The sequence below is a fragment of the Oncorhynchus tshawytscha genome, linkage group LG11, assembly GCF_018296145.1.
Source record: "Oncorhynchus tshawytscha isolate Ot180627B linkage group LG11, Otsh_v2.0, whole genome shotgun sequence".
In the NCBI taxonomy this organism is placed as follows: Eukaryota; Metazoa; Chordata; class Actinopteri; order Salmoniformes; family Salmonidae; genus Oncorhynchus; species Oncorhynchus tshawytscha.
In genome coordinates, this window is record NC_056439.1 from 43,841,185 (window position 1) to 43,857,328 (window position 16,144).

A 16,144-nucleotide genomic window follows, 5' to 3' on the forward strand; every position below is an offset into this window, starting at 1 on the left:
GACAGGTGATGAGACACAAACAGGAAATTCGGCCGGTGCCCTGTCTACCGTGCACTCTAATACGTCCAGGCATAGACAGAGTTGAAATACGAAATACAAAAAAATATGCCACATTTCTTACAGTCCGCCGACAGTCTTTCATTTTTATGACTGTGCAGCGGTGCTCAGCAATTGGTGGAAGTATTAGCCGAATCACATCAATGTGTTTCTTTTCTCCTCCTCTCGTCAGACAGGTCAGATATTATAAACCTGTATTCATCTGGTTATCCCAGAGATACCGGTGGAAAGGTTACAATGCCGAATTGAATCTCCTTATCCTTCATCCCCATCCAGCTGTCCTAGCAGACTGAACACAGAGACAGCTAGGCTAGAGCCCGATGGGCTATCTGCACCAAAAGAAGGACTAAAGGAATAGTAATTATCTAGCTAGAGTGGAGAGAGAGGCAAGTCAGCGGACATGTCACTGCCTGGAAGCTGGGGGAGTATATAAATCTTCAATGCTACCCCCCCAACCCCCCTTTTCCAAACCTTTATCTATTGCCATTACACACATTTATCAACCAGTAAACAAAACCTGTTAACCCCCCCCAGCAGTTCAACTCTAAAGCAAATCATCAGACAAAGCTAAGTCATTTACAGGAGAACTGAAGACTGAAGGTCACCGAGGACATTCATTAAAATAATGTAACTTGGCTAATTGAAGCCAACTCCTGATAAAGGGGAGAAGAAAAAATATATTTTCTGTTGACTGGGCCAGCCGTCATGGCTGAGTGGCCGTCAATGGCACAAAGAGACCCATTATAGCTTTTTCTGGGTAAATAGAGGAAAAGTGAGTCTTGGCTAGGGGGTGGGGATAGAGGGAGAGGGAGTTAAGGGAGAGGTGACTGATGAGGCCACTGTGGAGCTGTGGGGAATGGGAGAACACACGCAGTGGCAGCAGAAGGATACTCAATCCGGAATGCCTAGCCTTCATTAGGGGTGCTATTTGTGAATGCAATTACGTCCCCCGCCTTACAATCAAATCACATAGAACTTATGTGGTGACTATAGGCCTAGTTTCATTCCATATGCTCTTCACTCATGTAAAAATGAGTGTTTGTAGCCTACCAGTTTGTAGTATACTGTATGTCCCCCCCCCCACAAACATAGACCAAATGTACAGTAACATAATGCATACATTACTTACCAAAAGCTCCAAGTGCATTCTACTAAAATGTACAGTATATGTTAGTGCTCAGTTTGTTTAAATGAATGAAAAGACGACTGTCAATTTGTAGCACGTTGCCGGACTGTGTGTTCATGGGTTGAACAGAGTGTAACCTTTACTGAAGTTCACAGTTAATCAAGTCTTTCATCTTGGAGCATTCACTCCCTTTACCAAATTCCAGCCACATAGAACTCGCTGCATTCATCGGATTGGTTGCACCTTCAATTAAAGTGACAAAGACAAACTCCATTACTATCAATGTACCTTAGGGTTTTCCTGCTTGTGCTCTCCTTCATCCGAACCAAATAATGTTGGGCTTTTCAGCTTTGGAAACTTTTAATAGAGTTCATTCCGCAATCAACCTCAGTTGGGAGCAGAGTGAACTGTGACCTCATAGTATTGATCCTCTCATATGTTTTCTGGCCGAGGTCACAGGAATCCGTTTCCCCTTCCAGAGGTCAATAATGTCAATACAGTAAATTAGGTCATTTTGCTGGAAAACATCCCGAGATGGGTCTATTTCCATTATACCAAACTTTATATGCAGGATAGACAATTACGGCCACATTTCAACTTGTCAAGTTGCCACACTTCCTGGTCTGAAAAGAAACCTGCGGTTCAAGATATATCTAAGGAAGATAAACAAGCTTCCTATTGTCAGGACCAATGATAAATCACTTGCTCATTGGAGACAGAGGATTAGTGGCATTTAACCATTTTCTCTCCGTTTGAAATGGAGAGCTAGAGAAGCCTGAGAGGATACAACAGCTCCACCACAGGAGGTTGGTGGCTCCTTAAATTAGGAGAAAAGGCTCATGATAATGACTGGAGGGGACGGGTGGAATGGTATCAAATACATTAAAAAACATAGTTTCCAGATGTTTCCATTCCGGCCATTATTATGAGCCGTCCTCCCCTCAGCAGCCTCCTGTGACCTCCACAGACTGTTCTATTTGGTCAAATAACCTAGCTACTACTGACTCGTAATTCCAGCTAAACATAGGAAAGGCTAGTATTTAAGATAAAATGACTCCCTGAGTAAAGTTTCATCTAGCACATTTAAATCATGGTCAGTATACTTAGAAAAAGGCAGAAGTACTTGTAAGTGTGTTTTAAAAATTTTATCAAAAGGAAGTAGGCCCTAAAGCCCAAATGTTACAATTAAGCTGTAGATATCTGCTCCAGTCTTTTCCTTGAGGTTGCCTACTTGCAATAATAGGGCATGAAAAAAGCTCCAAAAGAGCGAAGAAGAAATTGACTAGCGCCACGAATCCTTTGAGAGCCAGAATTCATCACTGGAGCTGAACTACTTGTTTTTGGTAATGCCATGCACGATATCCCTCTGGTTTAGGTCAGTGAAGTAAAAAGTAGTACAATTTGTCAAATTGCTCCCCTCTTTTTGTTCTGGTTGGAGTGGACGCCAAGGCCTGACCTCCAGTGCCTATTGGAAAAGCTCACCGACGGGATAGTGTAATCAATGGGCATGATCGGCGCGGAAAGAGGAGATATAGGAGAGAGGAGATATAGGGGAGAGAAGAGAGGAGACATAGGAGCGAGGAGATATGAGAGAAGAGATATAGGAGAAAGGAGATATAGGGGAGAGAAGAGAGGAGACATAGGAGCGAGGAGATATGAGAGAAGAGATATAGGAGAAAGGAGATATAGGGGAGAGGAGATATAGGGGCGAGAAGAGAGTAGAAATAGGAGAGAGGAGATATAGGGGAGAGGAGAGAGGAGACATAGGAGCGAGGATATATGAGAGAAGAGATATAGGAGAAAGGATATATAGGGGAGAGGAGATATAGGGGAGGAAAGAGAGGAAATATAGGGGAGAGGAGAGAGGAGACATAGGAGCGAGGAGATATGAGAGAAGAGATATAGGAGAAAGGAGATATAGGGGAGAGAGAAGATTTAGGAGAGGAGAGAGGAAAGAGGAGATAGGAGATATAGGGGAGAGGAGATTTAAGAGAGAGGAGATATAGGAGGAGATATGAGAGAGGAGATATAGTAGAGTAGAGGAGAGGAGATATATGGGAGAGGAGAGAGGGTAGAGGGGATATAGGGGAGAGGCAATGTAGGAGAGAGGAGATATAGGAGAGGAGAAAGGAAAGAGGAGATATAGGGGAGAGTATAGAGGAGATATAAGAGAGGAGAGAGGAAAGAGGAGATAGGAGATATAGGGGAGAGGCAATGTAGGAGAGAGGAGATATAGGAGAGGAGAAAGGAAAGAGGAGATATAGGGGAGAGTATAGAGGAGATATAAGAGAGGAGAGAGGAAAGAGGAGATAGGAGATATAGCGGAGAGGAGAGAGGCTTCAGACAGACAGAGCACTGACTGGGACCACTGAGATGGAGTCCAAATAGACCTTAAATAGGACCTAGGAAACAGGAAATATATTTTATTGGAGAACTAAGGCGGTAGGGCACAATTTAGATTTAGATTGGATTCCTACTGACATCAGTGTTATCAATGTGTCTCATAAGTCCACACTGCAGTCTGATGAATGTTCTGGTGCATGGTTGATGACTGGTGGCTGTGTTTAACAGTATCATGCATTGTGACAAATGCTCAAGGTGCCTAAGTTTTAGAGGTAATTTTGTGTTTTGTTGATGGGTTTTAGACAACCTACAGTGCATTCTACAGCACGAGCAATGCTCAAATTCTAATTCTAATTGCATAATATTTGAGAAGGTAACTCAATTTGCCACAGCAGGCAATATAAAACATATGATGACATACACTTACATGATGATGAACAGGTCAACGTCAAGTTGTTTCACATTTTATCTCTAACAAAAAAAGGTTAGTATATTGCATTTTGAAATATGTGTATTACTTACAACCTGCATACAAAACATTGTGATGAAAGCCTTTCTTTTAAATAGATATACTATATATACATATATATTTATAATTGCTTTTTTCCTCATCAGTCTACACACAATACCCCATAATGACGGAGCAAAAACAGGTTTTAGAACTGTTTATTCATTTATAATAAAAAAATCATCATCATCAGTTACATAAGTATTCAGACCCTTTACTCAGTACTTTGTTGAAGCACCTTTAGCAGTGATTACAGCCTCGAGTCTTCCTGGGTATGATGCTACAAGCTTGGCACACCTGTATTTGGGGAGTTTCTCCCATTCTTCTCTGCAGATCCTCTCAAGCTTTGTCAGGTTGGATGGGGAGCCGTTGCAACACAGCTATTGTCAGGTCTCTCAGAGATGTTCAATCGGGTTCAAGTCCGGACTCTGGCTGGGCCACTCAAGGAAATTCAGAGACTTGTCCATAAGCCATTTCTGTGTTGTCTTGGCTGTGTGCTTAGGGTGATTGTCCTTTTGAAAGGTGAACCTTGGCCCCAGTCTGAGGTCCTGAGTGCTCTGGAGCAGGTTTTCATCTCTCTGTACTTTGCTCCGTTCATCTTTGCCTCGATCCCGACTAGTCTCCCAGTCCCTGCCGCTGAAAAACATCCCCACAGCATGATGCTGCCAGCATCATGCTTCACCGTAGTGATTGTGCTAGGTTTCCACCAGACGTAACTCTTGGCATTTAGGCCTAATAGTTAAATTTTGGTTTCATCAGACTAGAGAGTCTTGTTTCTCATGGTCTTAGAGTCTTTAGGTACCTTTTGGCAAACTCCAAGCGGGCTGTCATGTGCCTTTTACTGAGGAGCGGCTTCTGTCTGGCCACTCTACCATAAAGGCCTGATTGGTGGAGTGCTGCAGAGATGGTTGTCCTTCTGGAAGGTTATCCCATCTCCATAGAGGGACTCTTGAGGGACTCAGAGTGACCAGTTCAAGTTCTTGGTCACCTCCCTGAACTCCCTGACCAAGGCCCATTTTTTTTAAATAGCCAAAACATTTCTAAAAAACATTTTTTATTTATTTATTTATGGGTTTTGTGTGTAGATTGCTGAGGAAATGTTGTTATTTAATCAATTTAAGAATAAGGCTGTAGCGTAACAAAATGTGGAAAAAGTCACGTACTTTCCGAAGGCACTGTACATTTTACATACACATTTTACATACACATTTTACATATACATTTTACGTACACATTTTACATACACATTTTACATACACATTTTACATATACATTTTACATACACATTTTACATATACATTTTACATACACATTTTACATATACATTTTACATACACATTATACATACACATTTTACATATACATTTTTTTACATACACATTTTACATACACATTTTTACATATACATTTTACATACACATTTTACATACACATTTTACATATACATTTTACATACACATTTTACATATACATTTTACATACACATTTTACATATACATTTTACATACACATTTTACATACACATTTTACATATACATTTTACATACACATTTTACATATACATTTTACATATACATTTTACATATACATTTTACAATCATAGTACATTTACATACAGAATCACATAACAATAATACATTATCGAACATAAACTCTTTAATCCCAACCCTCAGTCACTCTCAACCCATCCCACCGATCATCATTGGCCACCCTCATTTGGTTTCTTTGTGCCATATAGTTTTCAATTGTGCTGTGACGTTTTACATACATTTTTTACCTTTCTAATCGCATACTATGTACAGATTGCGAGCTAAAGATGAAAACCTTCCCCACCAGTATTATTATATTATTGATTGATTTACTATGGCTTTCCAGATCGCCCAACACTGCTATTTGGAAGGTTCATTTAAAGTGAACGTTGTGATTTTTCAACACTCCTGAACCTGTGACCATAAACAAGCTTCATAGGGGCAATACCAGAATAAATGATCTAGTGATTATCTCTTCGCAGAACTGAGATTGTTGTATGCCCTATATATAGCATTCTGCTGGTGGCAGAATTTTGTATTGTAATTTAAATTGAAAAATTCAAAGTGTTGAATCAAGTGTTGTTTTTTGTATCAGTTCATAAACCATGTGCCATGGAATCGGTACAGCAAAAATCTCTTCCCATTTATTTTACAACCTGTATGGCGCAGCTGCTAACATCTTTGTCCTCAAATTAAACTGGTACAGTATATATTTCTATTTATACCAATTATTTTCAGCCAAGTTCCCTACCTTCTCCCTCTTCCACTTGCCTCCTCCATTTTTGTGGTAATGCTGCAATCAGTCAGTTGTAAGTTTGGATTGAGTTGACGTTCACATATATTTTCAATAGCTGCATATGTGACATAACTACACCGTTTCTATTCATATCATTAATAAATATAATACCTTTTTTTAATTCCCCCCAAAATTTGATGAATAAGTATATTTGAATTTAACCCAAAAATGTTTGTGATATTTCTTCTGTTTTCTGGAGGAAAACCAGCTTTGTAACCCGCTTTATATGGCTTGTTTAAGAAAGGACGGTACTTTAAACAAAGTTTCATCTTCAATTAGTCGGAAATTAGACTTTCTAATCTGTATAAAGGCAAAAATATACATTTTTAACAAAGGATGAACCTTTCTTAATAATTTTAATAAAGGCCTTTCTTTAAAGCTGGACCTAACCGCTGCCTCTCCAAGCCCCATGTCACTTGTGTCCCTCTCCAGCCTCTAGGTCACCAGGCTGCTCGTTTGGCTGCTCGTTACACCTGTCACCAGCGTATTACACGCATAATGACACTCACCTGGACTCCATCACCTCCTTGATCACCTGCTCTTTATATGTCACTCCCTTGGGTTTCTTCGCCAGTCGTCATTGTTGCTGTTTCATGTCGGTGCGCTGTTTGTGTATCTTGTTTTGTTCATTTATTAATTAAATGTATTCACTTCCTGAACTTGCTTCCCCACTCTCAGCGTACAACGTTACACCCCAGGACTTGCCTCTAGTCTGTAGCAGCACCCCACTCCAAATGTTATCATACAGGCTGCCACTTTATCATACAGACGCTTTATCACTCCAAGTTCAGGTTGAAAAACTTACTGAGGGAGTGCAAACTGTTTTCCATCAACTCCCTCCCTAGCAACTAAACCTTTGGGTCTAACCCAAATAACCTCTACATTTCAGCCGCTCATTAATCTAGAGAATTTCATTTGGATACACTACAGTAGCACAACCGTCACCTTAGATCAATTTCACGCCCCAGTCCCTAGCCATTTATATGACAATAAATAGGAGTGAAATAGTAAGTGAAATGGTAGTTAGTAAACAATGTAAATGAACATCTGTGAACAGTGTGTATTGATCTTGTTTTCATTTGAATGTTGGCTCATACCCTTCACTTGTCTGTTTCACCTCCTCCATCAGGTATAATGAAAGTGTTTTATTGAATTCAGCATCTGGTGTGCTAACTAGCAATATCTGAACCCAATTTGGCCTGTAATAACATTGGCAAGCAAACAGCATTCATGTCAGGTTCTCTCCAACATGGTATTGTGTTGTTGACTGTAGCCTTGGGGATACTCTGTTCTTTTGGATGTAGGTGTAGCTGAAGGTGTGGTTCAAATGGCTATAGCATAAAGTCATTGATACGATATAATATATAATATAAAATTATGTTAAAACGATCCATAAGAGTGCATGCAGGCAAGGGAACAGCTAAAGGGATGAGAGTGCATGCAGGCAAGGGAACAGCTAAAGGGATGAGAGTGCATGCAGGCAAGGGAACAGCTAAAGGGATGAGAGTGCATGCAGGCAAGGGAACAGCTAAAGGGATGAGAGTGCATGCAGGCAAGGGAACAGCTAAAGGGATGAGAGTGCATGCAGGCAAGGGAACAGATAAAGGGATGAGAGTGCATGCAGGCAAGGGAACAGATTAAGGGATGAGAGTGCATGCAGGCAAGGGAACAGATTAAGGGATGAGAGTGCATGCAGGCAAGGGAACAGATTAAAGGGATGAGAGTGCATGCAGGCAAGGGAACAGATAAAGGGATGAGAGTGCATGCAGGCAAGGGAACAGCTAAAGGGATGAGAGTGCATGCAGGCAAAGGAACAGATTAAGGGATGAGAGTGCATGCAGGCAAGGGAACAGATTAAGGGATGAGAGTGCATGCAGGCAAGGGAACAGATTAAGGGATGAGAGTGCATGCAGGCAAGGGAACAGATAAAGCGCTAACACATTACTTGATATGCATTTCCTACTGTATATTAAACTTTCAGGTATGAATTTTTTGTTTACCTGTGTTTTGGTACAATTTAAAAGTCATGTTTTTCTCAGCCTCTCCTACTAATCTCTACATGTTCATAATTTTGACCAGGTGTTGGTTTTGACATTGATACTTAGAATATCCTCTTATGTGGAGATCAAGAGGGATACTTTTTAATGTGGCCCATTCTAAGATAGCTCAATGCCAAATACCATGAAAACCAGCCTTTGATGCAGAGCCAAAGATATTAAACATTGTGGAATGTGGTAGTGGGGTGCAAGTGCCAGGTGTATACCACAGTATAATTAGGTCTGAATTGAATTAAAGCAACATATAAAATACAATGTCACTTACTTGTTAGGTTCATCTTTATGGTCGGTATTGGTATACGTTAAGGTTTGGGTTATTATAGCCGGCATAGTTTATGGTCAGGTGTAAATCAGGATTTTCCCAAATAATTTTTCTCCACATCAAAGCATTTCCTATGAGACACATTGTTCATGCGGTATGTATGTGAGTAGGTGTTTCAAGTTTTTATTGTCACGTGCACTAGTACAGTCTTGCTTGTTCTTTCCCAACAATGCAGTTGTAACGGTTTTCTTGACTTGAAGGAGAGGCGGACCAAAATGGTTCTTTAATAAAGAAAACTATACATGAATAGACTAACAAAACAATAAACGTGAGAAAACCTAAACAGCCCTATCTGGTGCAAACACAGAGACAGGAACAATCACCCACAAACACACAGTGAAACCCAGGCTACCTAAGTATGATTCTCAATCAGAGACAACTAATGACACCTGCCTCTGATTGACAACCATACTAGGCCGAAACATAGAAATACCCAAATCATAGAAAACAAACATAGACTGCCCACCCCAACTCACGCCCTGACCATACTAAATAATGACAAAACAATAAAAGGTCAGAACGTGACAGTACCCCCCAAAGGTGCGGACTCCGGCCGCAAAATCTTAACCTATAGGGGAGGGTCTGGGTGGGCGTCTGTCCGTGGTGGCGGCTCTGGCGCGGGACGCGGACCCCACTTCACCATCGTCTTAGTCCGCCTTAGTGTCCGCCTCCGTGGCTTTCTAACCATGGCAACCCTTCTCAATGACCCCACTGGACAGAGGGGCGGAAGCTCTGGACAGAGGGGCGGAAGCTCTGGACAGAGGGGCAGGGGCTCTTGGCTGAGGGGCTCTGGCGCCCTCTGGGCTGAGGGGCTCTGGCGCCCTCTGGGCTGAGGGGCTCTGGTGCCCCCTGGGCTGAGGGGCTCTGGCGGCCTCTGGGCTGAGGGGCTATGGCGGCCTCTGGGCTGAGGGGCACTGGCGGCCTCTGGGCTGAGGGGCACTGGCGGCCTCTGGGCTGAGGGGCACTGGCGGCCCCTGGCTGACTGGCGGCCCCTGGCTGACTGGCGGCACTGGCGGCCCCTGGCTGACTGGCGGCACTGGCGGCCCCTGGCTGACTGGCGGCACTGGCTGCCCCTGGCAGACTGACGGCACTGGTGGCGTTGGGCAGACTGGCGGCACTGGTGGCGCTGGGCAGACTGGCGGCACTGGCGGTGCTGGGCAGACGGGTAGCTCAGATGGCCTGATGCGTGGTGCTGGCACTGGTGGTACTGGGCCGAGGACACGCACAGGAAGCCTGGTGCGGGGAGCTGCCACCGGAGGGCTGGTGTGTGGAGGTGGTACTGGATAGACCGGACCGTGCAGGCGCACTGGAGCTCTTGAGCACCGAGCCTGCCCAACCTTACCCGGTTGAATGCTCCCGGTCGCCGTGCCAGTGCGGCGAGGTGGAATAGCCCGCACTGGGCTATGCAGGCGAACCGGGGACACCGTGCGCAAGGCTGGTGCCATGTAAGCCGGCCCAAGGAGACGCACTGGAGACCAGATGCGTAGAGCCGGCTTCATGGCACTTGGCTCGATGCTCACTCTAGCCCGGCCGATACGCGGAGCTGGTATGTACCGCACCGGGCTATGCACCCGCACTGGGGACACCGTGCGCTCCACCGCATAACACGGTGCCTGCCCGGTCTCTCTCGCCCCCTGGTAAGCACAGGAAGTTGGCGCAGGTCTCCTACCTGGCTTCGCCACACTTCCTGTGTGCCCTCCCCCCAATACATTTTTGGGGCTGACTCTCAGGCTTCCTACCGCGCCGCCGTGCTTGTCTCTCCAACTCCATTCTCCTATACCCCTCTTCGCACTGCTCCAGCGAATCCCAGGCGGGCTCCGGCACTCTTCCTGGGTCGACCACCCACCTGTCTATTTCCTCCCAAGTAGTATAGTCCATACTCTTGCCGTCCAAAACGTCCTCCCATGTCCATTCCTCTTTTCGCTGCTCCTGCTGCCGCTGCCTGTCACCACGCCGCTTGGTCCTGTTGTGGTGGGTGATTCTGTAACGGTTTTCTTGACTTGAAGGAGAGGCGGACCAAAATGCAGCGTGGTTTCTATTCATGGTTCTTTAATAAAGAAAACTATACATGAATAGACTAACAAAACAAGAACTGTGAAAACCTAAACAGCCCTATCTGGTGCAAACACAGACAGGAACAATCCCCCACAAACACACAGTGAAACCCAGGCTACCTAAGTATGATTCTCAATCAGAGACAACTAATGGCACCTGCCTCTGATTGACAACCATACTAGGCCGAAACATAGAAATACCCAAATCATAGAAAAACAAACATAGACTACCCACCCCAACTCACGCCCTGACCATACTAAATAATGACAAAACAAAGGAAATAAAGGTCAGAACGTGACAGCAGCAATCAATATCAGTAGTACTATAAAAAAAATCATTAAAAGTAGAACAAAAACACACGAGAAATAGAATTAAGAAGAACACAAGAAAGTAATTAAGCTATATACAGGGTCAGTTCCAGGGCAAGTGCCAATAACATATTTACAATTAGCAATGTTTGGTTGGAGCTCGCAAGACGGCAGCCATACAGTACACTTCATCTTAAGGTGTCAGGAATCTGTCGTATTAAGGTTGAAGAATTTCAACTGTATAATGACCAATTGAGGGAAATGAATGCTTATGCAGGGATCAAGGATAAAGTCTTCAAAAACACACTCACTCACACTCACACTCATTGGCTTACTGTGACATTGTAAGTTACCCTCCCTGCCCACTCATTTTGAAAAATAATTTAAATATGTATTTATACATGTAGGAGTTTCACAGTATTGCATGCCTCTATTGCGTATGGATGTGAGGATGAGAAGAAGGAGATACAGTGCATTTGGAAAGTATTCAGACCCTTTGACTTTTTCTACATGTTGTTAAGTTACAGCCCTATTCTAAAATGTATTAAGAAAAAACATTTCCTCATCAACCTACAAACAATACCTCCTAATGAAAAAGCGAAAACAGGTTTTGAGAATTTTCTGCAAATGGGGAGAAGGGCCTTGGTCAGGGAGGTGACCAAGAACTTTATGGTCACTCTGACAGAGCTCCAGAGTTCCTCTGTATAGATGGGAGAACCTTCCAGAAGGACAACCATCTGTGCATCACTCCACCAATCAGGCCTTTATGGTAGAGTGGCCAGACGGAAGCCACTCCTCAGTAAAAGGCACATGACAGCCTGCTTGGAGTTTGCCAAAAGGCACCGAAAGGACTCTCAGACCATGAGTAACAAGATTCTCTAGTCTGATGAAACCAAGATTGAACTCTTTGGCCTGAATGCCAAGCGTCACGTCTGGAGGAAACCTGGAACCATCCCTACGGTAAAGCATGGTGGTGGCAGCATCATGCTGTGGGGATTTTTTTTCAGTGGCAGGGACTTGGAGACTAGTCGGGATCGAGGGAAAGATGAACGGAGCAAAGTACAGAGAGGTCCTTGATGAAATTCTGCTCCAGAGCACTCAGGACCTTAGACTGGGACAAAGATTCACCTTCCAACAGGACAAAGACCCTAAGCAGCCAGCCAAGACAACACAAGAGTGGGTTCGGGACAAGTCTCGGAATTTCCTTGAGTGGCCCAGCCAGAGCCCGAACTTGAACCCGATCTAAAATCTCTGGAGAAACCTGAAAATAGCTGTGCAGTGATGCTCCCCATCCAACCTAACAGAGCTTGAGAGGATCTGCAGAGAAGAATGGGAGAAACTCCCCAAATACAAGTGTGCCAAGCTTGTAGCGTCATACCCAAGAAGACTCAAGGCTGTAATTGCTGCCAAATGTGCTTCAACAAAGTACTGAGTAAAGGGTCTGAATACTTATGTAAATGCAATATTTCATTTTATTTTTTATTTTTTTTGCAAAAATGTCTAAATAACAGTTTTTGCTTTGTCATCATGGGGTATTGTGTGTAGATTGATGAGGATTTTTATTGAATCCATTTTAGAATAAGACTGTAATGTAGCAAAAATGTGGAAAAAGTGAAGGGGTCTGAATACTTTCTGAATTCACTGTAGTTGCAGCCTAACTCCTGATAGCAGAGTATTCAACCTTGACATTGCCTCTCCTCTCAATACATAACTGTGCAATGCTTGATGTCGATAGCAAACAACCTATTGTATCCCGCCGCTAAAAGCAATCAAATGAAGTATGTAATTGTGAAGTCAAGCGTTAATCGCCAGCATAACTATAATACCAGAATAATTAAGGGTGTTATTTTTCTTAAGGATTGGCACACAGTTATACCTCTCATCACAGTGGCATACAGAGACATTAAATAGAAGAGATGCACGCTAATAACAATAACGACAGGGACAATAGAATTAAAACATGGCTATGAGGGATACAATGCAGTACTAATGGAGTACTGCTGCAAGGCTGTATCCAAGAGGGTTGCCATGTCTCCAAAGTCAATTTGCATGCCTATTATGTCCAATAATCATTTTTAGGTTTGCATTCTAGTCTTCACGCATAAATTAAATCATAACCAATGAGATCCATCTAGAAACAGTGTCAAACAGAAATGTGAGGTACATTATATTTTGTTTACCAAGGTAGCTTGTTTGTATTTGTATGCATGTCATAAATGCCACCTACTCGTTCTGATGAAGAAAATAATCACCATGGCTGACATGGGTTTATTTTCATTCCATTCTCTACCAACTAAGATGTGTTTCCCTATGCCACCCTGACAGTTAACTAGTTGCACTGTCAATAGCTATAGCAGTGGATTTTGTGATGTGTAATTCAATTTAAGTCAAATTATTCATAATTTCAAAATGGAAATCCCCAAGGCTGCTACATGTTGAGCTCCATTCTCAGAGGGGTGCAAATAACTAGCACCAAACATCCCTAGACAACTAGCACCAAACATCCCTAAACAACTAGCACCAAACATCCCTAGACAACTAGCACATCCCTAAACAACCACTACCAAACACCCCTAAACAAATATCACCTAACATCCCTAAACAACTATTAGCAAACACCCCTAAACAAATATCACCAAACATCCATAAACAACTATCACCAAACTATCACCCTAACAGCTACATGTCCTCAACCAGCTGTACTGCATGTAATATAGGCTTGTGTTATAAACACTGGGAATGTTTCTCCTAATGAAGGCCTATGTCATTTAATCAAGAGGCTCAAGTCATGCTTTAACCATCACAGAGTGCTAATTAGCAAAACCTAAAGTACAGATATTCTGTCTTCTAAATCAATGTGTAATGTACAATAGTGCAGACAGTGGTGATCTATATAAGGCAATGTTGTATTCTTCACTATTAAAGGTGGAGATTAAATATTCATGAAATAATATTTTGCTTTAATAATCATAGAAATGAACTTTAACACGTTTTTATGTGAAGTTAGACTGGGAGCGCTGATTACATTTCAATGTTTGATGGCTAGGTGGGAATATTATGAGACCCAGAGAGTGCCCCCTGTTAGCCAAACATTTAGGAACTATTTCTTGGACCAATGGTCTTTGGCCTGACACATCTTAATAACAAGTTGATGATAGTTTGAATAGTACTCTCACATCAAAAAGTTACACTTTTTAGTCTTGCGTTAAGTTTGACTGTATGAAGCGCCTGCCAGTTTTAATCACTAACCTTTGATGATCTTCATCAGATGACACTCACAGGACTTCATGCTACACAATACATGTATTTTTTATTTTTTTTACTAGGCAACTTAGTTAAGAACAAATTCTTATTTACAATGACGGCCTAGGAACAGTGGGTTAACTGCCTGTTCAGGGGCAGAACGACAGATTTGTACCTTGTCAGCTCAGGGGTTTGAACTTGCAACCTTCCGGTCACTAGTCCAACGCTCTAACCACTAGGCTACCCTGCCGCCCTGCCACCCCCTGCCGTATGTGTTGTTCGTGTTATGTTCAGCAGTTCCAAAAACATCTGGTGATTTTGCAGAGTGCCACATCAATTTACAGAAATACTCATCATAAATGTTTATGAAAATACAAGTGTTATGCATGGAACTTCAGATACACTTCTCCTTAATGCAACCGCTGTGTCAGATTTCAAAAAAGCTTTACGGAAAAAGCTTACGAGTACGGCGCTCAGAGCTCCAACAAGCCAAAAAAGATATCCGCCATATTGTGCAGTCAACAGAAGTCAGAAATAACATTATAAATATTCACTTACCTTTGATGATCTTCATCAGAATGCACTCCCAGGAATCCCAACATTCCACAATAAATGTTTGTTTTGTTCGATAATGACCATCATTTATGTCCAAATAGCTCCCTTTGTTAACGCGTTTGGTAAACAAATCCAAACTCACGAAGGGTGTTCACTAGGAGCAGACGTAAAGTCAAAAAGTTCCATTACAGTCCGTAGAAACATGTCAAACGAAGTATAGAATCAATCTTTGGGATGTTTTTAACATAAATATTCAATGTTCCAACCCGGAGAATTCCTTTGTCTGTAGAAATGCAATGGAACAGGGCTCGCTCTCACATGAATGAGCGTCATGAGCTCAAGGCATTCTGGCAAACCTCTGACTCATTCCCCTCTCGTTCGCCCCCACTTCACAGTAGAAGCATCAAACAAGGTTCTAAGACTGTTGACATCTAGTGGAAGCCTTAGGAAGTGCAACATGACCAATATCCCACTGTATCGTCCATAGGGAATGAGTTGAAAAACGACCAACCTCAGACTTCCCACTTCCTGGTTGGATTTTTTCTCCGGTTTTTGCCGGCCATATGAGTTTTGTTAAACTCACAGACATCATTCAAACAGTTCTTGAAAATTCAGAGTGTTTTCTATCCAAATATACTAATAATATGCATATATTAGCAACTGGGACTGAGTAGCAGGCAGTTTACTCTGAGCACCTCTGGGTACCTTATTCTTCCAAGCTACTCAATACTGCCCCCATAAGAAGATTTATATATGAATGGAGAGAATGGTTAGCCTGTCACACCCTGATCTCCCTGATCCCCATTATCCCCAGTGTATTTACAGCTGTGTTCTCTGTTTGTCTGTTGCCAGTTTGTTTTGTTTCGTCAAGCCTATCAACGTTTTTCCCATGCTCCTGTCTTTCTCTAGTTCCTGTTTTCTAGCTTTCCCTGGTTTGATTATTCTGCCTGCCCTGACCCTGAGCCTGCCTGCCATCCTGTACCTTGTCACACCACCCTGGATTACTGACCTCTGCCTGCCCTGACCTTGAGACTGCCTGCCGTTCTGTACCTTTCTGACTCTGCTCTGAATTACTGACCTCTGCCTGCCTTTGACCTGTCCGTTGCCTGCCCCCCAGTTTTTGTAATAAACTTTTGTTACTTTGAAACTGTCAGCATCTGGGTCTTCTCCTGAAGCGTGATATAGCCTTAAAATGTCTTAAAAGCAATAATAAATATTTATGCATTCACTTGCAATGTAATCACC